Source organism: Phalacrocorax aristotelis, chromosome 3 (assembly GCF_949628215.1).
Source record: "Phalacrocorax aristotelis chromosome 3, bGulAri2.1, whole genome shotgun sequence".
NCBI classification, from domain to species: domain Eukaryota; kingdom Metazoa; phylum Chordata; class Aves; order Suliformes; family Phalacrocoracidae; genus Phalacrocorax; species Phalacrocorax aristotelis.
In genome coordinates, this window is record NC_134278.1 from 14,789,875 (window position 1) to 14,817,762 (window position 27,888).

Genomic DNA, 27,888 nt, shown 5'->3' on the forward strand with positions numbered 1-27,888 from the left:
GGAAAACAAAAGGCATGACAGTTCAAACCTGTGTCTTTATTGTGGGTGGATATAAACACAGAAGAATGACAAAAAAAGTAGACAAAACATAGGTTTATGACTAATTTTTACAGAATCATTTCACAAAAGCTTTATCTCGTATTCTTTGCTTGGGGTTTTGGTTGGTGGTTTTTGGGTTTTTTTTGTGTTTTTTTTTTTTTTCAGAGTAAAATACAAAGCAATTAAAGATATATTTGAAGAAATCAATACAAATTTAACAGTCACCAGAGAGTGTGTATGAGAGAGCTTTTCTGTGGTCCATAGGTGAGGTCATCTATGTGAGATCCAAACTCCGAAGGTAAGAAAGGGAAGAAGCACTCATTTTAAAAAAATTAAAAAATCCTTAGTTAAGGTGTGCTGTACAAACCAGTTTGTGTCTACCTCTTTCAGCTCACTATAGCAAGCAAAATTAATGTTTGATTTCTTTAATTACAAAAATCTACATAGACTATAATGGCTGAAAGTAGGGAAATGCCAACAGTTGATAGAGCTCCCTTGCACATAGCATTGCAACACATGCTGTTTATGCTCTCTTTAAGCCAAAGCACTCATGACTTATTCAGCATGCTATTCAGCATGGGCTCAGGGTAAAGAAGTAAAGATGCATCATAAATGGTGGTAGTTTAGTGGAGGGAAGAATTCTTAATTTTCTCTAGATATTGAGAGTTACATAGAGGATAAAGAAGAACTACAGAAGCAAAAGTTTAAATCTGCTGGTTTAAGTTAATACCACCAAAAATAAAATAAAAATTTAAAATAAATCCAATTCCTGTCTCAGCTACCAGTTTTCTATGATATTCTTACGAAGTTACATGACAAGACTCTTGTCACTAGTTTGTGGCAATGATTTCTCATTTTGATCTTACACAAGCCCAAAGCTTAACATATGCAGTGGTAAGCACCCGCGTGGCTGATGTAAATGGGAGAGTGGATACCTAGTAAAAGTAACAGCCCATATTATCATATGGCTAGATGTGAGCATGTCTAAGATGTTTTGCACACCCAGGACTACAGAAGAAGTTATTGGTTTAGGCTTGTCCTTATTTGTGAAATGTTGTCCTACATTGGAGAAGGCAACCATAACTGACATGTCAGGGCTACCACAGTTTGGAATACCAGGAAGCAAAACAACTACCTATATGGTACAGTATTTCAAAGAATATCAGTGGAGTGGCCTTGAAAAGATGTAGGAAAAAGAGGTACTAGTCTCAGTTCTGGGTTGCTACTTAGTCATTACACTGATGTTATCATGGGTCCTATGGGGTTCAGGAAATAACAGGCCGTCACAAAACACTTTCAGAAGTATTGGATGATGTTGCCTAGGTAACTTAAACTCTAGCATCCCCTAATTAAAGTGCTTAACTTACTTTCTTAAGAGATTCTTTTTTAAGAATCTTGTTGGCATTATCATGTACCTCATTAAACTGGTTCCATGCCAGTGTTACTGAACTCTTGTCAATGGAGTCAAAACAAAGCAAAACTGGTGCAGTGAGGTGAAGAATCAGGAGGAACATGAATAAAACAGTCAAGTTGAACTTTCACCTTGTCAGACTTCTTTTTATGATAATGTTTATATAATTATGCTTAGCTAGATACAAAAGTGGGAGTTAAGATTTGAAAGAAATGGTCTGAGATGGCTAGTGTTTTCTTTGTGGGTTTTTTTTTTTTTTTGGGGGGGGGTTTGGGGGGGGTTTGTTTATGTTTTTTTCCCCTCTTTAAAATAACTCCCAACTTCTTGGACTCAATATACTCAAGTAATGCATCTAAGCAGCACAGTACCCAGTGTGTACTTCAAAGTAGAATTTGCTCCTAACGATATGGTGATTAGGAGGGCTGAAATTTTGGTCTCCACAAGATCTCACAGCTGAAAAAATTAAGAGGCTATGTACTACTGAGTAGTATTTATTATCTTGAAAAAATTAACTTCTGAAGTTAGGAATGCATATTATCCCTTACTTTAAAAAATCAGGGAGTCAGTACCTGAACACACAGCATATTTCCTTTTGTTCCTCCAAGCAGATCAGTTAACACAGTGAAAACTAAAGGACAAAACTTAGTGTTTTCACAGTTGTATTGAAATTTGCATTACTGATTTCCACCTGCCTAAGCATCAGACCTGCACTACTCTGAAGCAGGCCATCCAGTTCCACATGTTGGAGCTCTTTTTTTTTCCTGGAAATATTTGAATATTCTTTGGGTCAGAAAAGGCTTGAGTGTAACTACAGATATACAAAATATGCTCAGGCTGTTGCTTGCACTGAGCTCAAATGGCATAGAAAGGACTGTATATATAACTTATAGCTTTCATCCTCCAAAAATGTTTCCTTCTCCGTGATAACTCTCATACTGTACTCAGGAATTGTTTAGGAAATTACTTGTTTGCCTCCACCAAGATAGCACCAGGCGTATTTTGTGCAATTTAATATCATAAATAATCAGATTCCAGTACCTATCGAATACCCTTGATGACTTTTTTTGACAGGCGGTATCCATAACCTCTATATTCATTGATGCTACAGCTAATAGGTTTGGGTATATATAAGAAGGTGAAGAAGATCTTAATGCCAGTAAATATCTAAAACAACTCTATTATAATATGTATTATAGATACCTAATCTTACATTATGACTTCCAACAGATCTCTGAACACTTTACTGTAAGGACAAAAGTCACAGGAGGAAGAGAGATGACACCCAGACATATGACCACATGCATTTTATGGGTTAAGTACAACCCATAAAATGTTACTATACAGAGCATAGTGCTTTTTGTTGTTTTCTTCCTTCATTTTTTTGCAGGGTGATGAAATTGTCTAAACCTCTTGGACACTATAATAAGGCATCCAGGCAAATGTTGTTTTCTTATCCTCTTCAAGACACTTCTCAAGGGTGTTATAGGACACAATAGTCTATACTGAATGGATGAATACCATCAGGATTTTGACAGTTATACAGAGGCACAAAAAGCAGACAGAAGTGAGGCAGAGAGGTCATAATTCCTGGGCAAGGCAATATAATCTCTTTGTGAAACTAGCTTATGATGACAAAAACCACGCATGAACATTTATCCACAAAACAGCAAAGCACCTGGATGTATGCTCAGGTTTGTTTATGGCTTCCATTTATCAAAGCACTTCAAAACTAAAAACGGAGACAGAATCCTGGCCTCGAAGAGTATTCAGTTTATTTTTTGTACATTAAATGTATCTTAATTTAATATAGCCCCTATATGACTAGCACAAATTCTTACTTTAGATTTTGTAATCTCAGTTGGAAAGATACCCCAGAGCTATTAAGATAACCAAATCTTTTAACCTTTCTACAGTTATGTAGGTGATTGAAAGGTGACAACTCTATGACACCTAAATCCATTTGCTAGATTTATAAAATACTTCAAACTCCTTTGCTTAATAGGAGAAAATGTCATAGAATCATAGAATAAATATCTTTTAATTTTAATGCACGGAATTTCAAGCATGAGGAGCTACTCAAAAGAAACTAAAGAGTGACAGACTGTCATCAATGTGTGAAAGATTCTGGGGAGGCAAAATGCAAAGAGGGAATTAAGCAGAAAGTACAAAATAAAAAGGGTACTTAAAGCCTACTGTCATTCTTCTGGTAACATTAAAATGTGTAAGATGAAGCTAGATATGGAGGAAAAGAAGAAAAAAAAAAAACAGAATAATTGGGCTACATCAGATAACCTGAATCAGTAGAAAGTGCATTTGCATCAGTAAGACATGCATAACACAAATGCTACTAAAAATAAAAGCTAATTTTATGATCATTGTCCTTCAGATAATTCATGCTCAAACACACACAAAAAAAGAAAACTAATGCAGGCATATACAGAAGTGCTTTCATGATCCTAGCTATTAGCATAACTGTATTCCTGTCAGAAGTTACTGGTAAGCAAGCTAATCCGTACATATTTTTATTGTTTTCCTTCACTGTTTTACTGTATTACTCCCATATTACATTACTCCCACAGTCTTTTCCTTGCACTTACTGAAGTTTTTATGAAATACTCATTATTGATTGCTTTCTTTACATTGGATGTGTGCATAGGTGTGATAGTATTCCTGAGTTGCTGTGTTAAACATGGTCTATTTAATTTGGACCTGTACTAATAGAATGTCTGTAAAAGCATAGCATCGTTTTCATCAAAGCTGCCTGAAAAACTAAATCAAAAGACTATGTTTCAAAAAAGACTTGGGAGTGGAGAAGGTGGGAGTGAAAGAGACATAGACCATGACAAGAAAGAGTTGTCTTAACACCCAGTTTAAGACCTTATTTCACCTGCTGAGTGTTCCAGACTGCCTGGTCATTGTGGATATTTTTTCCCTTCCCCATGACAGATACGATGCTGATAACGTCATAAGAGATGGAAATGCAAGTGCTGTGTGCTCCCTAGCTAAAGCTTACTGCAGCAGGGAGTCCTTGGTACTTTGCAGTCAGAGGCTGCCAAAAAAACCATAAAACATCTGAGTGTCTGACTAGACCCCAGTGGTTGTTGCCTACATTTCAGGGAAGTATTGTCATAGCAGCAGATGAACTGGAATGTGGCAACAAGATGAGAATTCCTTTCCTCCCAGCTCTGCCCCAGATGTGCTAACACATCTATTAAAGCACCAAAAGCAACACGTGATTAATTCTAGGCTGCACTAGACGAAAGTCTTATCTTCATTAAGCTACTATAAATCTAGAATAATTCTACAAAAGTTACACTTCACTGCAACTAAGATGAGAATCTGGTTTCTTACATGCAAGCCTTCAGCTCATGACAACAGTGTCACATTAGGAATGTTTTGGGGTTTTTTTAAATCACTACAACGTGATATAATCGCCCAGAATGTGGAGCTTGACACAGTTACTTTTTTTGCTTAAGCCCCCTGGATCACTTGACCTGGTACTTCCAGAAAATATATTCCAGGAAATTATGAAAATTTCAGATAAATAAATTGTTGTGTGAATTTATTTTCTAGACCTTCCTCTGAAATAAACCAAGCTCTGTTCCTTCTTATTTCTTTCTTTTCTCTGATTGTTGTCTAGTTTGCACCAAATAAAATTTCACCCCGAAACCCAACTGTCTGTAATGTGCTCTGAGTACTGGCAGAACGAGAGTTAGTGCGTACTCTACCAGTCTCCAAACTCTGTGTGTGTGGCTGGACAGCCAGCAGATCAAACAGAAAATATAACTTTCAAGTCCACTTTACAGCCTTCTTTCACCAGGAGAGAGAATTTATTCTCTAATTATTGATTTTTATTAGGATGTTAGAAGTTCAGACTTTTGAAACCTCTAGCCTTCAGCTATACTTGTTGAAACTCAAGGCTTTTATACATTATTCGAGGTAACTGGCAGAGAACAGTCATTTCTGCCTTCCTTTAGTTTGTTCTTGGCTTAGGACGCCATAATAAGAGCAGAGTTAAGGAGATTCTTTCTGTGTGATAATGTATGCTAATTCATTAGTAACATTTTCTCTTCCTGGACCTATGTAACATCTCACCAATTCATTAAAGGAAGTGCAACATAGTACTTCTAGGAGCCCAATTCTTCATGCTACAGCATGATCCTGTAGGCTCACACTATTTATCAACATCTTCCATACCTTAAAAGTGGAAAAAGTGTGTATAGTCAAATCTCCCTTTTTAAATTAATATTTATTAACAGTTATTAATAAATATTAATACATTTATTAACAGCTTGCAAAGAATATGAAGATACATTCAACCAATAATACAGATCTGTTCAGCAATGCCTCAAAATGAAATCAGGATAAACAATAAAGCCAGTATAAAGTAATAAATCAGTAAAGTGCTGAAGTTTTCCCCTAGCAGGCAAATGTTCAGGCGTTCATTTCCTCATTATCTTCTATTTCTCTCAGTTCTAGATACCTAAACTTTCTGTCTATAAAGGAGAAGAATCTTGTGAAAAAATATCTATCATGCTCCTCTTTCCCCATGTAAAGCTGTAAAACCTTCCACTTTCCTCTCTGCTTTGTAAATTTGTGGTGGTGTTTCTTCACTGGCCTCCTTTCAATTTGCTGAACCACTTCTTTAAGATATAATCACATTTGCTGTAAACGGCACCCTCTTATTTACAGATCTGGATAGTCACTCAGCCTGGCCCAGCCAAAGGAGGTTGGAGGCCTTAACACTTTTTTGGAGGACTTAACACTTTGGAGGACTTAACACTTTTTGATTGCCAGAGGTTAAGGCTAAAAAAAAAAAAAATCCTCACAAGGGAGACATAAGCCCTCTTCAAAACAAAATAGTGAGCTAGGTTACTGTCTTATCTATGATCTTCTCACAAATCTGAAAATTAACTGACTTCAGAAGGCTTTACTCTAATTCTCACTTACTTATTTACATAAAAGTCTAAGTGAGAATTAAGCCCTTTATGTCAGTAGCCATGGGTGATTTTGTTCTCTTAGGTTTTCTAAGCATTCAAGTCTGGAGAATTTAAAAATACCAAAGAACAAAACCCTAACAAACACATACAGAGAGTAAGTGCAAGGAAGCAAACAAGTAAAAAATGGATTACAGATGCTTAAAGGAATGTCAATGGATGTCTCTTTCTTCGTCTCTTCAGTATTCAGAAATAATCAGCTTCCCTAAGAGAGATGCATGTTTTTATATAAGAATCATAGTTACAATAGGGATCTTGTCTCATCTCATGTACAAATGTAACTTAAGGTTATCATGTTTGATATATTTCACTTCTGAACTGTGTTGTGTTTGTAAGGCTGCCAGCTACTTTATCATAACCAACAAATACAATTTTTCTCATCCAAGTAGCAGCATTTATGAGAACTGAAGCCTCCATCTTGCTCACTCACAACTGATCTTTCATAAAAAGTTCTCTATCTGTCATTCTCAAGTACAGCCAAACTTTTATTCTGTTTAAGAATACATTACTCTGCAGTTCCTCCTATGAATGCATGCAGAAACAGACCTTTGCTGACATTTCCATACCATCCATGCCCAAAAAATTTATCCTGTGCCTTGTAGAACAGACTGTGTAATTATCCCCAGGAAAATGGGAGCATGTTTATTACTCACTACACATTTTTTACAGTAGTGGTATAGATCTATGTACAGGATACAAAATGAAAAATGCCTTGCTGTGTTCCTATGTAATTAAAAAAATATTAGAGATGAAAGAACAAAAGCATTTTGAGATTCCATTTAATGGGTTCCCAAACTTTCCCCTCAACAGTTTTCATTTGCTTATGTTAACTGTGGAAAGTATAACTCAACCTCTTTTTATTAATTAGTTACAATCTTTGTCCAAAAATATGAGAAAATGTACTGAAAGGTTCTAATATATGTTTGGGTTTACATCAGAAACATGAGTTTATACCACATCTGATTCTAGACTAGAGGTCTGAATCATCCATGTACATTTCTGTACTTGGTGTTCACATAAACAGAAAACTGCCTTTAGATTTTAGATTTTGGAGATAATAGATATCTATCTGGTATGAACTATTCTGAGGGATCTCTACCTTGAGTATAGTTTTGAATGTGTTTAAAAATGTGATTTAAAAATAAACAAACTGTAGGTAGCCCCAACTATTAAACTAAGAATATATGTTGTCCTTCCGTTCAGCCTCTCTGACACTCAATGTGACATTCTTTCCTGAAGATTATTTAGTTCATAATACTAAACATACATAATTCAGGTTTCCTCCCAACTTTTAATCATCTCTCATCTGAATTTGTCAATTTATGAGATGTATAAATGCCTTTGTAAAGTTGAAGTCCATATTCTAACAAAGAACAAAAACACTTAAATATATATATAAAGCCAGGAAAAGATTGAAGGGAAAAGGCATCATTAGTGAGTGGCATAAAGGAGAAGTAATGTCCAGAATATAAAAAAATCTGAGACGAGTTTCCATCAGTTGAAAGGCAATTCAAACAAAAGAGAGAGAGAGCAATAAACATTGCTTAAATTCTGACTTTCATCCTTTTTTCTCTATTCAGTCTTGTTGTATTACTGTTGATTACATACATTGTAAAAGATGATGGGTTTGAACACTTCCTCCAAGGAAGCCAAAAGAGGGTCACTTTGGAACTGCTTTGATACTCAGTCTAGGACAAGCAATTTAACTATTTTTTTCCTGTGGTCTGTTTTGTTTTTTGGTTTTTTTTTGTTTGTTTGTTTTTTTAATTTTTTTTAAAATACAGTGCTATATATTTATATTTTAAACTTTGTATTTTTAGTGTATTCTTTTAGAAAGACTATAATTTTATGATCTTGCAGTATCATTGATTTAAGCTTTAGGTTTTGATGCCACTGCAATTCCTCTGGTAATGATAGCTCATCTTGTTCAAACACAAATTTAACCTCTGGTCATATGAGATATCACAGAAGTGTTTTGTTTACAAAATCCATAGACCACAGTACTTTCTTTCCTATGTTTTGTAGGGTAAAGTGAAAACTTCTTACTGTTGGTGCATTTGAGTCTTGTCCTGTCTGATTCTCCTATAAAATAATACTATATTTTAGGGAAGGGGACACAAACAACTAATACAGGTATTTCTGAAAGTGCACTTTAAAGTTCATATAAAGTATTATTAACCTGTTAAATAATAACTATTAAATGATCATGAGTGATTTCAAAGACTGCATTTCTTTCCTGTGTCAGTGAAACAATTCAAATGAAGAGCACAGTGTGTGTACACTGAAAGGTTTGTTTATGAATTTTACAAAGCTTGCAAGAATTTCTTTATAGCCTGAGATTTCTGGAATAACACTAACTTTGAGTATCCCACTTTTCATTTTAGTAGTTTTTAGTTTGCATGGATATGAAGCAAAGCTTTACAAAGTAAATGCCTCTCCTCCCCCTCTCCCCTCCCCCCCAAAAAAAATAAATATTAAAACCAGGAAAAGAACCCATAATTTGAGAGTTACCAGAGATGGTGATTTTAATGTTGAGACAGCTTTTACAAAACTGCTAGGCTCATGAGCTAATTTTTCCCTAAAATCTCAATTTCCATTAAGGTCCTAAGTTTCACTTTTCTTGAAATCAGTATTGACACTGTTGCATGCCATAGAACCATAGCTAATCTCTGTCAAGATGGCTTGATTTGCATTTGAAAGATATACCTGTCTTTGGAAGGACTGCCTCCTTCCAGGTTTGTGTTTTGATTTTTTTGTGGTTTGTTTTTTTTTTTTCTAGTGAGGCAGGCAGGAGACACGGTTACATTCTGTCATACTCTATATTAGACAAATTTTAAGGAAATAGAAGGGTTCAGATAATACAAAAATAAAAGATGGATCAGGGATATTGAAGGGATGCAGAAGACGGAGTGGTGTGTGAAAAACAAGAAAATATACTGAGTGTACAGAAACTGAGGGAAAGCAGAGATTAAATTCTCAGACCAGTTAAATATGAAAGGCATAAAGTGTTGTAAAAATTTAGGGATAGGGATAGAAAAGGACAGTTGGAACAGCACGTGTCCCTTCTGAACAGTTAGAAGCCCACTTTTCTATGTTTACAGAAACACAGACTTGGAGATGAACCTGAAGAAAAAGGCAGTTGCCTCCTGAAGTCTCAGAAGTTAAAGGGCTCATTTTTGTTTCCATGATTTAAACCAGTCTCATTTTTTTTTCAGGGAGGAAGGGAGGAAAGCTGTCAAGTTGTTTGCGTGACTTTGGCTGTATTGCCCTTTACACAGGGATGAATTGCACCCTAAACAAACTCAATATGGTCTGCAATAAATTATGCTTTTTATGATGTATTCATTTACAGTCTAGGATGCAGTGAGTGAGATTCAGCTGTAAACCATGCCAGAACACACAATTGTGTGAAAGGCAGAAAAGAGATGAAAAGGTGAAAAAGATTAAAAAAAAGACAGACATAGATTAATCTTTGACTTTTTAAGCAAGGCAGAAACCAGGGAATTCTAATCTACTTTTAAACTGTATAGTATAAAAAGACAGTATCTCCACCTCACAAAAAATAAATGTGGGCATCTGATTGCACACCACCAAATTTTACTCATAGTCTTGTAAGAGAGCGGGTTTTCTACTTTGCAGCAGACTTTTTTGTCCATAATATCTGGCAGTTTTTCTTCTTCCTTTTTGGTTGGTTTGTTGGGGTGTTTTTTGGTGAGTATTGGCTTATGTTTAGTCTGCCTTCATCAGAAAACCTGTTTTATTCCTTCTTCTTTCTATCTATCTATCTATCTATCTATCTATCTATCTATCTATCTATCTATCTACCTACCTACCTACCTACCTTTCTCTCTATCTACCTTTCTCTCTATCTTTCTATCTTTCTATCTATCTAGGAGGGATTGGTTCAGCTTTTGGATGCCATTTGGCTAAACTCAGCTTGAAGCTGCCTGATTTCAAATATTTTGTCAGTGTCTTGATCTTGATCACTTCATGAGATGATATAATTTTGGTGGTGTTGAAGGCATTGAGGAAGAGAGAATTTAGAAGTATTTCACATAATCTAGAACAGTAAAGGAAACCTGAATAAAACTATTTCATTAAGTAGATTCTTTATCCAGGGATGAGGATGAGATGTAGTGTTGTGGTTTAAACCTGACTGGCAACTAAGCACCACACAGCTGCTTGCTCACTCCCTTCTCCCCCAGTAGGATGGGGGCAGAATCACAGGGGTAAAAGAAAGAAACTCATGGGTTGAGATAACAACAGCTTAAGAATTAAAAAGATATAATAGCAATAATAAAAAAAATAGTGAGGAAAAAAAGGCAGAGAGAGAAGAAAATAAACCCCAAGAAAGGCAAGTGATGCAAATTAAAACAATTGCTTACCACCAACAGACTAATGCCCAGACAGTCCCTGAGCACTGCCCCCCCCCGCCCAACCTCCCTCCCAGTTTTATTGCTGAGCATGATGTCCATACCATATAGTATGAAATATCAGTTTGGCCACCTGGGGTCATCTGCCCCAGCCGTGTTCCCTCCCAGCTCCTTGTGCACCCGCAGCCCACTCGCTGGTGGGGTGGGGAGAGATGCAGAAAAGGCCTTAACCCTGTGTAAGCACTGCTCAGCAGGAACTAAAACAGCCCTGCCTTATGAACACTATTTTCAGCACAAATCCAAAACATAGCTCCATACTAGCTACTATGAAGAAATTTAACTCTATCCCAGAGAAAAACAGTACAAGTGTCTTTACAGTTACAATTTAAAAACTCAGCATCTCATTGCACACTACTGTGAGGAAAACCATCATCATATGAATGAGTTTAAATAGGAATGTCATTATTTGTAATAGACCTTAGGTAAAGGAAAATGTAGGACAACAGGAGCTGTTTCAGAGCACAATGGCAAATATTACCAGAAAAACAGAAAATCTAACCTATGAGGAAAGGTTGAAAGAAATGGAGTTATTTAAACTAAGAAGAAAAGAGTCTTAAGGGACATATGATCCCAGTTTTCAGCGAAGTTAAAGTAAGGCAGAAGCTGTCTCTGTGTCCAGTGACAAATTCCAGGGGAAATCAGCTGAGCTAATTGGAAGGAGACCTAATCATAAACACACTTTAAATACTATAAAGGCAGTGGGGAGGTCTGCAGTGGATCACCTGTGAATATGGTGGAATCCCCAACCCCAGAATCTTTCAAAAGGATGCTGGACAAAAAACAGTCACGAACTGATTAGATTTCTGGTTTCAAGAAAAAAATTTATTTACTCACTTCTCTGTTTTTTCTGCTTAACTTTCTATTATTCTATTAAAAAGAAAACTTGGTTGTTTTGATGACAGTTTTTTCAACAGTTCTATCTTCTTCAACTTTTCCACAGTTATAGACAGGGATACTCAATCTGGAAATTCATATTTTTAACAAAATCATTCAATAAATATTCTATACTTATGTTGTAGCTTAATGGTTTTTTAATGTAACCCAGTAGTGATTACCCTGAGAAATGTCAGGATATAACTTTATAAAACACAGTAATTCAATAACTGTGGTTAAAAAATGGTGAGAAAATAAGATCCTACTTTGTACAATGAAGTTATAGGGTTAAGGTTTATTTCCCTCTTTTAAACCAGTGCTTTACGAAGGTGAAACACAGGATGTAAGATAACAGGGTAATTGACTTCTGAGAGATCCTTTTTTAAACTTTATTATTAAATAAAGAACAAAAACATTTACTTAATGCACTGTTTAGTTGCATATCTGGCCTTTAAGTTTATAAACTGTATATTTCATTTTATGTTTTTTAGGATCTAATGTTTAAAATCAGTTTGTGTTCTGCTGTGAGCTCAAGAATATTCATTTTGCTCATCATAACCAAAAGTATGACAACACTCTCTTGTGTAAAAAGGGTGGAATGGGTTTCCATTGCATCATAAGTTTTCCAATAGATTATCATCACATGTCATGTTGTTATGCTGTTTAAAAAAAAAAAACTTGGCCAAATTTTGCTCCATGACAGCTATGTGGCAGATTTTAATATGCTGTGTATCATATTTCTTATTGGCAAAGAGCAGAATGTGCCCTATAGTACACAAAAGACAAGGTAACATTTTGAAACAGCTGTTTTTATTCTTAAATTGAAACAGCACATCTACTACAAAAGACATGAAGCTTTTAATACTGGATTTCTTGCTTTTCTGGACTTTATGCATTAAACTGTCTTTAATATCGTGCTTCAGAGATAACTGTATAGACCAATTGGAAAAAACTGACACAGGGACTTCCAGTAGTAGTTTCAAAATATGCTGCAGTGATTTGATAATATCTTCTGTCTTAGACAAGTTTTACAAGTCTGAACAAACTATTTCTTGGCTTCTATCATAATAGAAGCCAACTATTGTAGATACATTTGATTTCAGATTTATTCATCTATATTTGGAGCCACTTTGTAGATAGCTTAGTGTGGATTTGGGTAAATGTAGATTTACAGTCATGGTTTTGGCTGAGATAGAGTTAATTTTCTTCACTGTAGCTGGTATAATGCTGTGTTTTGGATTTAGTATAAGAATAACATTGATAACACACCGATGTTTCAGTTGTTGCCAAGTAGTGCTCCCACTAGCCAAGGACTTTTCCAACTTCCCATGCTCTGCCGGGTGCACAAGAAGCTGGGAGAGGAGGGGGCACAGCCAGGACAGCTGATCCAAACTGGCCAAAGGGATATTCCATATCATATGATGTCATGCCCAGGATATTAACTGTGGTGGTAGTTGGATGGAGGGGTCAGTGATCGTGGCTCAGGGACTGGCAGAGTCGGTCAGTGGGCAGAGTGGTTGGGTCTCTTGTTTTTTTCCCCTGGGTTTCACCTCTCTCTCATTATTTTAATTTATCATTATTATTATTATTATTATTCATTATATTATTTTAATTATTAAACTGTTCTTATACCAACCCACTAGTTCTCTTACTTTTGCTCTTCTGATTCTCTCTCCCATCCCACTGGGGTGTGGGAAATGACCGAACAGCTTAGTTGTTGACTGGGGCTAAACCATGACCTTTACCCATTATGACATGGGTATCTGAAGAGGACATATGTTAAATTTCACAAAGTTTAGAGTTAATAGTGGGTATTATTCACTTATTTTTCAGTGTCCTAGAGAAATGCTAACCTTCAGTCCTTAAATTATTCCTGACTTTTTACTCCCTGGCAAGCATTTACATGTTAAGAATGGCAATCTTTCTTTTAACATTGAATGAAAAAAATAAATAATTAAAATCTACTTAATAACCACTTCTTGCTATTGACAAACTTTTCACTTCCTTCTCATTAGATGAAAACAACTTAAAATATTTAGGTGTCTTAGGTAACCCCCATCCATAGAGAGACAGAGGCACTTACAAGGGAAATTCAGTTTTCAGGTAGACTAAATTGTGCTCTGGATGTGTTCGCCTCTATCCATGGTTTTAAAAAAGGCTCATGTAGCTATCTCATGCAGCTTCATAATGTGCCTATTTATAGGCAGTGTAAAACCAGAACCTGCCAACCATAAAGTTAAATAAGCTAGAAAAATTTCAGAGAAGAACAATACAAATTACAAGGAATTAGAGAATCTGTTCCTTGCAAACAGATAAATATGCCCTTGAGCACATGGTAAATATGGGCTTGGGAACAGTAAAAATTTTACTGTATTTGAAAGGAGTATACCTACTGAGGAAGAAAATTATTAAGCCTAAAGACCATATAATCAAGAAAAAGGACATTTAATGTTCAGGTTTAATACAAAAAAGAAGGAGTTCCCTGTATGAGATCTATTGGATTGTAAAATAGTTTCTTCAGGAAAGCAATAGAAGACTTATAAATTGTTTTGGAGTTGTTTTTTCTTTTTGTCGTTTTTTTTGTTTGTTTGTTTGCTTTAGTTTTTTGTTTTTATTTTTTGGTTGGGGGGGTGGAGGGCAGAACGCAACACAGCAAAACAACCCTAAAACTCTGAAAAGCTTACACCAGAGCAGGGAAAGAGTATCATCAGGTTAATTTCTAGCCTTCTCTTTCTTTTCAGAAGGCTTTTAATTGTAATGTTATTTCTGTTCGGTTTTTCAGTTCATCTTTGGTAATACTAATGAAATTACCACCTTTTATTAACAGAAACTATGTTTGTGAAAACTACAAAATGGTTAGCAGGTAATTTTGCCTGTAATCTCAGATAAGGTGTAGTTTGAGATGCAACACTAAGTTTCTCTATAATCAAAGGATTTAGCGCACAGAATTATAGTCATAGGGTTATTTACTGTATGCATATTTGTTAACTTCTGCTGAAACTTATTGTAAGCACTTTATCCATGTATTTCTTCCAGCTTCCATATTCAATGTCAGTGTGTAGGACTGTAATTCAGTCAGTAAAAATTCACCATGAGCCAAATTCACTTCAAGATGATAAGTTAAAGAAAGGAAAAAGAGTCCTCTTAATCACCCAAATTTTGTTCTGATTCTTTTCTTTGCAAGAATCACATTAAATTGCATTTATTTTCTTTTGTATGTCTACTTCTCCCCACATTTGGAGTTATTATAGAACACAGGTTTTGATTTAGTTTCATTTAAGGAAGATTCTGATTTTCAAAAAATGGTGCAAATATCATGAAAGCTGTTTTGTATGCTTCAAGTTATTATGTTCATGTAATATCAAACCTTATATTCAGTTAGATCTTGATGTATGAGCTTCATTTCTTATTGCAATCTACCAGACGTTTTACAGGGTGAACAACAGAACTGCTGAATATGATAAACATGTCAAAGTCAGTAAAATATTATGATCTGGTATGAATACTATAACTTTCACATAACAACAGTACAGTTAGAACTATTTGTCAACATTTTGTTACAAATTACCTACTCTTGGGGATTACATCAGTACACCAGTGTATATGGTTTTTCAGGGCTAAAATTGCAGCTCCAGAGTTTTCCAGAGTGAGCTTTCTTCTTTAGAGTTGCCTATTTCTCCTCCAGAGTTGCCTATTTTTTCTCCATATTGTCCTTCCTCAAATTTTTAGAAGTAGGGATGATCTGACAACTGCAAAATGTATACAAAATTATTCTTTTTAACAATATGTTTTTTGTAAAAGAATATGTGCTTTCTGTTAACACTATCATAGCCAAAATTTGAATTAGTAACATTGAAATATTGATCAAATATTGATCACTACTAATTACCTCTGTCATAGCAATATAATTGCTTATACAGACAGGAGTGAAGATATTAATCTTCATATTAGGTATGTGGCTTGTCCAGGTAGCCTCCTAATCCCAATGTTATACAACTACAGCTAGACAGAGATTCAACCAATTGGTTACTAAAAAATCTTTTTATAAAATAAAGTAGGAGAGAAAAAACCACAAAGCTGTCATGGTTTTGGCTGGTACAGATTTAATTTTCTTCACTGTAGCTGGTATAGTGTGTTTTGGATTTGATATGAGAATAGTGCTAGTGGCACACTGATGTTTTAGTTGCTGCTAAGTGTCACTAAGTAGTGTTTATACTAGTCAAGGACTTTTCCAGCTTCACATGCTCTGCCAGGTGCAGAAAAAGTTGGGACAGGAGGGGACACAGCTGGGACAGCTGACCCCAACTGACCAAAGGGATATTCCACACCAAATGATGTCATGCTCAGCACATAAAGCTGGGGGAAGAAGGAGGAAGGGGGGCACGTTCAAAGTGATGGCATTTGTCTTCCCCAGTAACCACTACGCATGATGGAGCCCTGCTTTCCTGGAGACGGCTGGACCCCTGCCTGCCCATGGGAAATAGTGCATGAATTCCCTGTTTTGCTTTGCTTGCATGTGTGGCTTTTGCTTTACCTATTAAACTGTCTTTATCTCAACCCATGAGTTTTTGTCACTTTTATTCTTCTGATTCCCTCCCTCATCCCACTGCAGGGGAGTTTGAGTGGCTGTGTGGCGCTTAGTTGCCAGCTGGGGCTAAAGCATGACACTGTATTTCTGCTTTCTTCCAAAGCTTCCCACTAGCTCTTCAGAGTAACAACTGAGTTACTCTAAGCTCAAAAAGCCTAGGGAAAAGCCAGATCTCTTTTAACCTGCTTTGCCCTTGCAAGTCAATTTATCTGGGACCCTGTCTATCAATCAGAGGAGAAGGCTGAATCCACAAGAATGTTTAAGAACCATGGGAAAAAAGAAAACACCACAGGAAAGTGAAGTTTTTTATGTGAAATACATTTATATATACACCAGAATGTACTCAATTAAACAAAGTAAAGAATGAAATTGCAAATTATACAAAAGAGATTTTCTTTGTTCAGATTGATATGGAACTAACAACAGATCATACTCTCTAAAACTTTAACCAAATATCAAAAACATTGACTATCAACTGCAATTTGCATTTACAAAGTTGAGAAAATTGCAGTTGTTCAAGATTAATTACTGAGAATCCAATTAAGTTGCCTAAGAGTATATATCTGGCGCTTATGGCTTCCAGCTGCCATTGCAGAAGCTCACAGGTACTATATTTCACCTACAATACATTGCTGCCCCAAATACTGTAAGTATCTAAAATGACATTAGAGACCCATGCCTTGGTGAACCAATAATATGCACCCTTACTATGCAAATAGCCAAGATGCCAGAAAAAAAGTATGAGCAAAAGCATCCATTTCAACAGAAGAAATCTAAATGCTACATCTGTGGGTAAGGGGAGCAGAAAAGACACATACATCTGTTAGTATATTGTAAGTGAAAAATGTAACCACTGATCACAGAAACAAAAGGAGTCAGTGAAGTAACAGTGCCAATATGACTAAAGAAAGTAAGATGTGAGGAATATTAGAATAAAAATAGGCTGAGAACTAATAGAGAGTTAAGTGCATACGGGCAGATGGTAAATTATGGTGGCTGTGACTTAACACTGAAAATACACCTTTGTGCTATGTGTGGGTAAATAAGGAATATAGAGCCATACTGTATGACATGTAGGGAATCAACATCACCATACGTAAAACATCTGAATATTTTGAGGGAAGAGTTACGATCTCTAAATGTTTTGAAATTGATTCAATTATTTAAACATATAGTATACATTAGCAAGATTATTTGATCCACTAGCTTTAATTTTCACTCAGTCTAGGAAATCTGAGAAAATTCTGAAGAATTAGAAATCATGAATGAAAAATGAGAGTACGAGTTCACAGAAACATTTAGGTATAAGATAAATTTCTCAGAAATTATAAAGCAATTACAAACTGTAGCATAATGATGAAGTCATCATAGAATGAAGATTTTTTCAAATCATTTACATTGATAGAGTTGCAGGTCTGGTTGATAAATGCTACTGTGTTGATGTATATTTTGATTTCCCCAAGGTCTTTGAGTAACACATCGTATTTTGATTAAAAAATATTACACTGTAAGTAATTATCATAACACTGAGTATATGTAGTTTAAATCTAGCTTGTTAACTACATTTCAATGTAAGCAAGCAGAAAAATATCATAAGTGATACTTCTGGAAATTATCTTTTGGGGGTTTTTTTCTAAATTTTTATCTATGAACTATATGATATGGTATCTCTCTAGTATGGCTGGTAAATGATACTGGCTGATGAAGGAAGTATTGATAAGTAAAGCTAATAAAACTTTTCCCCTTTATGACAGCTAAATGAGATTGCAAATTTTGCATTTCAGGGTAAAAAGTATATTTCATATGCATCTATACAAATGTTACATTGTTTAAAATCAATAATTTAGAAGAAGACAGACTTCAGCGTCACAGGTTTTTTCAACATAAATTCTCACTTGCAGTGCTCATGAAAAAATGTAAAGTGGAACACCAGAAAGTAAGGGATCTTTTTAGCACAGAGATCATGTAATGAGCACTGCTGCAATTCAATATCAAATTCAAGACAACCAAAAAGACTGTAAAATGGCAAGAACATCACCTGTGGGTGATGAACTGAACTGGGGTCACAGCACTTTTGAGTAGTGTGGAAAGCCTGATAGCAGCTCAGTTGCTTCCACTCAGGTTCCTGATAACAGTTTAGAGAGATGCTTGTGATCTGCTGCATTTAAGATTTCAAATGAGATTTACATCAACTATTGCTGGAAGATGAGCATTACAATATAAGTCTTAAAGAGACTTTTATTAGAAAAAAGTCAACAGATGACTTGTTCATCAGGAATAGGTAGTTAAGGAAAATATCTGATATAGTAAAGGATTTTTAGACTTGCTGGCAAAGACACAGTGAAATCCAATAACTAGAATTTTTGGCAGTCTTGGTCTTTAAATATAACAGATTTAGCCTTGGAGCCACTTTATATTGGGGAAAAACTGGGAACTCAAATACTTCAGCACATACAATTTGTGAGAACCATAATCCTCAAGTGAGACACTATTAAAGATTCCGGAATAAATACCATTGCCAGAGCTAACTGGTGAAAGTTGTGGGTTCATCAAAACTTGCAGTACTGCAGCTTCATGGGGAAAACAGGACTGTATGATCCTCTATTTTTGCACATTCATTTCTCTGTTTCTCTGATGCAGGGTCCTGGAGAGGACAGGATTTTAGAACATCACAGTTCTGGCAGCAGACCGTGACCAGGTTCCATTTTTCATTGCTTCAGTTTGTTGTCCTCAGAGGTAAGGAAAGAATATTGCACTTCATTCAGCACCCATAGACTTACTGTTGGCTTGATGTGTTCTTTTGATTTTCTTTTCTCACCTTCTTAAGCAGTATCAAATAAAAGGTTACACCCAGGGTGGATCAGTGCTCTGGAATGTAACAGTAACATGTTCCAGATAATATTAGATTTCTCCAAAATTACTTTCTCAGCTTGTTAGTGGCTTTGGTTGCATGATTTTTGTCCTTTTTTCTGCCACACTCTACCTGGCAATAAAGGTTAGAAGACAAGTAACCTCATTACTTTTTTACAGCTACATCCAGCTAATGTGTCCACAAAGCAAAGATGTGAGTGAAAAGAGATGAAATATTTTTGATCGCTCGTTAGATAATATAGTCAATATTCAGCTTCTCATCTTGAGGATTATTTTTTATCAAGATGGTGCTTAAAGATTTGTTCTGAGGCTCTCCTGTAAGATCAAATTAATGCTATTAGCAATGCCATTTCCTTTATAGAGTAAAAGATTTAATGCCTCCACAGTAATAGTTAACATCACTGAGCCAATAAAGTAAAATATTATGATATAAAATATTTTTTCTTTTGAGGTTTATTAAGCTTTATAACATTTTTAGTCTCCCATGCTCTGTGATGTAGTCAGCCTTTCTATAAGGAACAAGCAATTCTCAAACTGTAATCTGTAGTCATGACACTAACATAAACCTTACTGTAAGGAAAATGTAATGATATCTTTGGGGAAAATTTTAGTTAGGTGATGGTACTGAAGGGAGACATTTCAGTCTACTCAGAGTTGCAGGTGTTTTTAATAACCAGATGAATATGTAGGACATGAATTACTGACTAGGAATACATTGATTAATAAAATGGCAACGATGCAATGATTAAAATAAATACATATATGCAGGTCTTAAGAAGCCGTGTAGTAAGGACCATGAAATGTCCTAATATTGTTTAACAGGCCATCATGTTAGATTGCCATTGTATAATACAAATGTTAGTCCAGGGCTACTAAAAATTTAGTCGTCTTCATTATCTGCACTGGGAACATGGATGACTTAGTAGTCAGGCAGTGCAAGGATGAATGTTACTCAGTGCATACTTCTGAGACTTATTAAAATGCATTGTTTTAGTAATTAGATACTGAGTGCTATTTTGTGAATACAGGAGTATAAGAAATTTTAGCATCAAAGTATAAAAATGTACGCTATAAGTGATTTGTCATTTCCTGTAAAAGTTCTGTTGCTCAGAAATTTCAGTCATTCAGATAAGAAACTATCATGTATGAGAAACAAAGAACAGAAAACAGATGAAATTGGTATAAAGCTTGTTAAAAATATTTACCAAAATACAAATTTTAAATATAAATATTTATGCAATGTAAATATAAATATACATATATATTTATAAAAATTGGAAGACCATTGTGATTCATTCATGGTGTCAGCCATACTTTATAAAAAGCTCTAAGTTTGAAAACTAGTAGAGATATAACTTAAAGCTAGCCATTAATGGAATGTATAAATTTGAAGCTGTTGACCAAATAAGGATTTGGTGAGCACTGGCTGTATGATTCTAGAATTAGCATTTACTTAGATTCCAGTTTGGAACTCTGCTGAGACATTCCTTTTAGGACACTCTATCTCACATTAATTATGCTTTTATCCAACACAGCTTGAACAGTAAGAGAAATTACATTTTTGTCTTTCAGCAGTTTCTATTGTGGATGAACAATTTTGGAAATTTTAAATTATACATCTTAGATTATACATCTATTTAAAACACTTCTACTAGTGCATAACTCTATAGCAATTTTTAATTCTCTATTTATCAACTCTTAAGTGCTAAGCCTTTTCCTACCACCTCACCTTAATCTACTAGTTGTCTTCCTCGCTCCCAAGAGTAATCAATTTCTCTAGTTTGTAAACACACACACACACACATATATATGCACCACTGGAAGTTTGCAATATGCATTTCTGCTTAAAACTTTACCTTTTTTACAGACTCCACATGCATTAGCTCTCATCTCACTGCTTATGTTTTCTCTCACACTGTTTTACAGCTTATGTGCCACCTTTCAAATCAAGCGTACAAGCTTCCTTTCTTCAGTGTGCTTGCAGCATTGCAACACAGAAATGCTGCAGCAGCTCTTCCTGAAGCTCTTCGAAATTAGACCATGGCAGAGGATCAGGTGTTTCTTGAATCCTTTTAACCATGCCTTTGAATTTGGAAGTGAAATCAATATTAAAGAACTGAACCTGTAGTCAATTAAAACAAAAGGGGAAAAAAAAAAGGCAGAAAGATGAGAGGAAACAATTTTAAATTAACAATTTAATTGAAGACCATGTTTTAAATTTGTACTGCTTTTTAGTACTGTGTTGGTCTCTATGCTTTATCTCAACATGATTCCTGAGTTTTTCAAGTGTGGGTTGACAGCCAAGAAATCTTTTGTGCATTGCTTGTCATTTATGTTAAAACATGAGAAAACCATAAAAGATTATATTCAGCACACTTTTATTTATAGACTGATGGATTGACAAATTTTTTAAAGCAATAAATAAATTAACTAATTTTTCATCTATTAAGAATATGAAAATATAAAATGTATTTGTAAAGCTATTGATATGTAATAAACAATATAAAACTGAATTTTAAAAAAGACACAATCATATTATTACAATACAGTTGAAAGGCGATACAGCAGTTCAAAGTTCTGAAAACTCTATAAAGCAATTCAGTGAAGATCATTCATCAGATATCTTCTCCAAGAAGAATGGTGGAGTTATGTGCACAAATAAGAGGATTTCTGTTAAATCAGAACACTGATTTAAATGTAATCTACACAAGTGATTCATGCCCATATGAGTTCAACTGATATATATTGAAATTATATATGTGTCAAATATTAATCACCTACAAATGCAGATTTTCTTCAGACTTAGGAAAAGAATTATTTAACTATTTCCATGCACATATTTCTGTGTGATTGACTGGATCCTAAAACAAATTATAATTCATTCTTATTCTTTGTGCTTTACAGTTTATTGCAGTGTAACTTCTTTACCCTACCTGATAACGTAATTATTCAAAGAAAATTCCTTATGTGTATGTATGTTCATTTTCTGTTCTGAAACCTCATTTTTATTTTCTTAATTCTTACTTAGATCATTCTGGGTACCTACTACATTCTATGTGAACAACATGACACAGGTAAGTTTTATGATCAAGTTAAGCATTTACTTTTGCATGTGCACAGACACATGCACACAAGTGTATTAAAGACAGGAATCTCTTCTCAAACCTTAATTAGCCATGAATACTCCTAAAGTTTTTGACAGAAGACTTCAGAGAGCTTACATGTCATTCTGGATATGTATGTAATGTTAGATGCAGCTCTCTTTCTTTTCTAGGTCCTCTCTGTGTGAAGTTCTTCATGAAGAGATAATGTGCCTAAAGGACATTTCCTTTAGTGTCTTAGAAAGAGCAGGGAATGGAAGAAATTCTTGCTACATAGATTATTTTTAAAATAATAATTAATAATATCCAGTTCATACTCCCTACACTGATAGATATTTGCATATCAATATAATAATCAAAAGCTTTAAAGCTTTGCACGCGCTTAAGGCCATTTACAACAAGATTTAACAGATGCATATAATTCTTATTTCATGTACTTTGAATTATTAGAAGAATCTGGAGTAGCTTTTAAAAGAGGCAGAACAAAACATAACCACTGCAACTTCTTTCAGGTAATTCTCAGACTATCCCCTGGGTATAGTGTTGAACAAAGCAGAACTGACTAACATAAAATCAGAAGTTAAAATTCTGAACTTTTTCAGAACATATTCCAAAGAGTTAAGACTCCACTGTGGGCTATTTAAGTGGCAATACCACCACCTGAAGGTCCAAGTTCAAATAAAAATCCAAACACTTACTGGTCAGCAATCATCCGGATTCTCACTCAATATTCATTATTCATATGTGGACACCAACCAAAGCTTATATGAAGAGAATGTGTGAAAAAAACAAAATGCTCTAAAATGTGATAAGGAAACTTTTGCTGAGGTTTCTATAGGATGCCAGATGAGGAGACTTTCCTGTTTTAAAGTATGTGAACAAAACGTTCTGTCTTCATAAAATAGGGAATACTAATTTATTAACAGAAAAATTAACAGATTTCTTCTTCAATTTTCATAATCAAGTTTAGGCACCATTTTGTTCTTCACTGCAATTGTAATGTTAGAAAAAAAGCTTTTTTGAAAATAAATGCAATACAGTTCTGGACAACTCCTTTTAAGTTCTTCTTAAGCAACGCTATTATAGTTGCTATTATAGTCAACTGGTTGGGAACAACTTCGCATAAAACCACACACTCCATCTGTCAATGCATCAGGAAAAGCTGAGAAACCTTGAGAAAGGGTAGAGGTTTAAAGCCTTGCATACATGTGAATTATTTTTTTTTTTTTTAACTAACTATCTGGAAAAAAAGATTGCATATAAATAGTGAGAAGCATATTATATAAAATGTTAGGAGGATTAGAAGGATATCAACTAAGCCTGAACCTCTATTGCAACTTAGAATAAAATTTTCTGAGACTTTAAGACTCTTTTACATGGTTTTGGAATGAATTACAAAACTGAAGAGTAACTAATTGCATACATGAAGAATCAGATTATATTGTGCAGGTAAGATGTTAATGACTGCCTTCAGCAAGAAAAGACAGGTTGCTATGTTGTAACATGTTAAAATAAGGTATCAGTGCAAGAAAGACAACTACATAGAACTTGAAATTTTAGAAGAGAAGGAAAATGAAAAAGACATCAAAATATTTCATAGAATCATGGAATCATCAAATCATTATGGTTATAAAAGACCTCTAGGATCATCAAGTCCAACCGTCAAACCAACACCACCATGCCTCCTAAACCATGCCCTAAAGTGCCACGTCTACACGTCTTTTAAATACCTCCAGGGATGGTAACTCCACCACCACTCTGAGCAGCCTGTTCCAATGCCTGACCACTCTTTCACTGAAAAAATTTTTCCTAATATCCAATCTAAACCTCCCCTGATGCAGAATGAAGCCTTTTCCTCTCATCCTATCACTAGTAACTTGGGAAAAGAGACCAACACCCACCTCGCTACAACCTCCTTTCAGGTAGTTGTAGAGAGTGATAAGGTCTCCCCTCAGCCTCCACTTCTTCAGGCTAAACAACCCCAAGTCCCTCAACATAGAAATGCTAGTTTAGTGATCAGGTGAATCACTAAACTAGCACTGAAACATCTAATATCTGTGTCTCCTATCTTGAACAGCAGCCTAACATAAACAAGCGTCTAAATTCTAATACATAAATTCTAAGTATCAAAGAATAGGAAATACCTAAAACAAGTCAAAACCAAAGGAAATTTTATCATTTGGAAATGTAGATCCTTCTAGACAGTTTTCTGATAAAATAAAATATCATCATGTGAAATTATAACTTACTAAGAATTTCTGCATGGTACATATGCTGTGCATATTGAGGTACCATAAAGATTTATTTTTTCATTTTTATGACATGAAAAATACATGATAAATAAATATGTGTGTCAAAGTTATTGGGGTTTTGTTTTGTCTTCTGTCAAATATGTCTTTGCAATAAAAACACAAACATATTTGTTAGCATATTTGCTAATTTTAACCATTTTAATGAAAGTAATAACATGCTTAGGTTAACAAACTTCAGTTCATTTAACTTTGAATGGAAAACTTTTTCTATGAGTTTACAAACAAATAATCAAGTGTCTTGTTAATAAAGGAATATACAATATTAAATAAAAATGCTAAACAGCTGTTCTTTAAGAAACATTAATGTAAATCACAAATGACAGTAAAATTATGTATCTCTCACCACAGAGAAGTCTCAGTTATAGTTACCAAATTAACAATTGTTTCACAAGACCATATACACACTTAGCTTTGTACATGAATGGTGTTGCAAGATATTGTGCTAAGAAAGACTCAGTAATTAATAAACCTAATGAATAAATAAATAAAAAATACAATTGTCAGTATCTAGTCACTGGAACTGTCAACTGCAGTGGAAGTGGCTCTGTTTTATCTCTGACCTCCTGGCTTTCAATCAATTATGAAACACAGTCTGGATTAGTACAGTTTCCTTTCTTCCGAGTTCAGTCACTATTTAAGAATCCTCATCTTGCCACTGTGTTATACACGGTTAATTGTTCAGGACACTTTTTAAAACTTTTCATTAAAATGTTGTGTTTAAAAGGTTGTTTAATCTCACAACAAGCACTTCTGCCACAAGAAACTAAAATTTTTCATGTCCCAGTTCACATGAGGAAAATCTAGGTCCTTCAGTGGTCAGTTACAAATGGTAATTAATTAATCTCTACTTTATAATAATTTTCTTTATTGTCAAAAAAAGAGGGGAATTTCCAGTGATTTTTTTCTTTGTCCCAGTGGTTCTTTATTCTATTTCTTCTTTGTGTCACAATCAATAAAAAATCAAACTTTGATTTCCTAAAGGTAGCAGGAATTTAAATTAACCTGCAATGGCTCATGAAATTGTTGATAATGTCAGCATGGAAGGAATTTGGAAAAATATTGAGATACCATGCATGAAGACCTGCATAAATATGATGATCAGAGTAATAGAAAATCAGCTAAATTACAGAGGGCAAGATTATGCCCTTGGGGGTTAATAAGAACTTGTGCTACAAGCCTATTAATTGGAACTGCCTAATGTAAAAAGATGCTGGTTATCCATCATCTTATGATAGTTTATAAACTTCAAAATAATTCAGTAATAAAAAGGTAAATATCTCTGAATATGTAGAGTAGCATACCAGCTATAGCTTTTAGCATAGGGTATCAGTAAAGCTGAAAATTGTTTAAAAGTCCTGGTGGGATCTTATCCATATAGTAAATAATAATGATAATAAAAAAATTGTTTGTCCTGTATATTCCTTTGGACCGAGAAAAGTTGGTGTGATAGAAGAATAAAAACCATGTCTTACCAAAGATGGAGCAAGCTGTTGTCTTACATATGGCTATTAAATTAGGAGCTAAGGAGAAGGAAAGGAGTAAACACAATCTGAGTTTAAAGGATAATTTACTGGACATTAATACATTTAAACTAGAAATTAGAGAAATATTCTAAAATAATAAACCATTGAGGCTTTATAGCAGCCTTTCAGTAGGAGCATCAGGACAAAATAATAACAAGCAATATTTTTAATATTAATCTTATTCAGTATATAGAAAGGGTCTGATGAGTGAACTTCAAAACACTTGACGTCTTTTGAAGTCCTATTTAAAAAAAAAAAAAGCAAACAAACAAAAAAACTGTTTTGGATACAGGGCCAAGTATGAAGTTCTGGAAGGAAAAAAAATTAATATTTAGGAAACACTGGGACTGTTGTTTTTAAAGCAAAGAGGAAGCCACCTCATAAACAGCATGAATAGCACTTCTGCCATCCTGGGACATTCCTGTGTCATTCACATGTTACTTTTGTCTTTCACAATGACAATATGGGTCATCATCATCCAAAGGTCATCATCATCCAAGAGTCATCTTGTTTTCTTCAACTTGGGTTTGGACAAATCCTGACATATAAATCATTGGTTCCAGTTGACTTTTACTTCTGTATGTCTCTTTTTATCTCTTCTTTTTTTGTCAGATAAGCTTGAGTGACTTAAAGTCTCTCAGTAGTGGAAAGCAATAGGTGACCAAACATTTACAGAAGCATCTGATGCACCTTACTGCCACAAGATTACCACATCTTTTATCTGATTAAAAGTTCAGATGCTACTCTGTTTCTCCAGCAGTGAGGTCATCCAACACCAAAAATAAAAAGCTTGCAAGTCTTTGTTATTCTTCCTACTTCAATTGCACAAATTTGCTGTTGACTCTTCTGTGCTGTTTAAAAACCAATCTGTTTCTCTCTGCAAGAAAAAGTAGGCAACAGCTCTTATCATCAAGATGATCATGCTGAACTCTTATTATGTAAAACATTATATAGCCAAAGGAAATTAGAAGAACTGTGACTCTTGGAATGTGCAGTATTAACAACTCTGTTTTGCTAAGCATTTTAAGTTCTTCATTACTTACTGTGTTTCGACAATCAAATTAAATGGGATTGTCACAATAACATTACCAACAATAATAGGGTATGAAACCCCAAACCTCATTAGTTCTTCAATGTTATAACAATTAACAAGCACTTAATTTTTCTTAGCCTTTGTTGGGCCCAGAAGACTCCTCAGAACACGGCCTTTCCCAGCAAAGCAGATCAACATTTTTTATTAATTACGTAGGCTTTAGGCCAAATTATCAAAGAACTTTCAGTAGTTCTTCTGTTTTTATTTGCAGAAACCGGTTAGATATTTACACTTTGGGAATACCTGTTAGCATGCCCAAATACTGCTATGTACAGACAGATGTAGAAAATAACAATATGGGAACAGGTTATACAGGTGACAGTTTTTTGGGTGGAAATGAGCTAAGACTGCTGTCTTTATAAACAGAACAAAAGCAAAACGTCTTATGTATTACTTAAAACCTCACCCTGTAAAAGAAAAGATATTTCTATTTTCACTTATTTGTATAGGCCTACAAATGAAATAGTGTATGAAGACATGGCCAGAATCACAAGTAGGAAAGCAATAACATTAGTGTGTCAGGGATCGTTCACCGGTAGGAGCTGTCATGAACAATGCTAGAAATGAAGGCTGTCCCTACTTTCCTTGGGCTGTCCCTAATCTCCTTAATTAAGTTGAGGGTGACAACACAGCAAGCATGAGCAATG

General features: G+C 34.8%; 1 long non-coding RNA gene across 1 annotated transcript; it reads left to right on the forward strand.

Moving 5' to 3' along the window:
* Positions 1-37: 37 nt before the first annotated feature.
* Positions 38-24,674, forward strand: LOC142055719 (uncharacterized). The gene is made up of 5 exons (XR_012660003.1): positions 38-337; positions 18,982-19,077; positions 21,139-21,267; positions 22,241-22,286; positions 22,487-24,674. It is a non-coding gene; the product is annotated as an uncharacterized LOC142055719 (long non-coding RNA).
* The last annotated feature ends 3,214 nt before the right edge of the window (positions 24,675-27,888 follow it).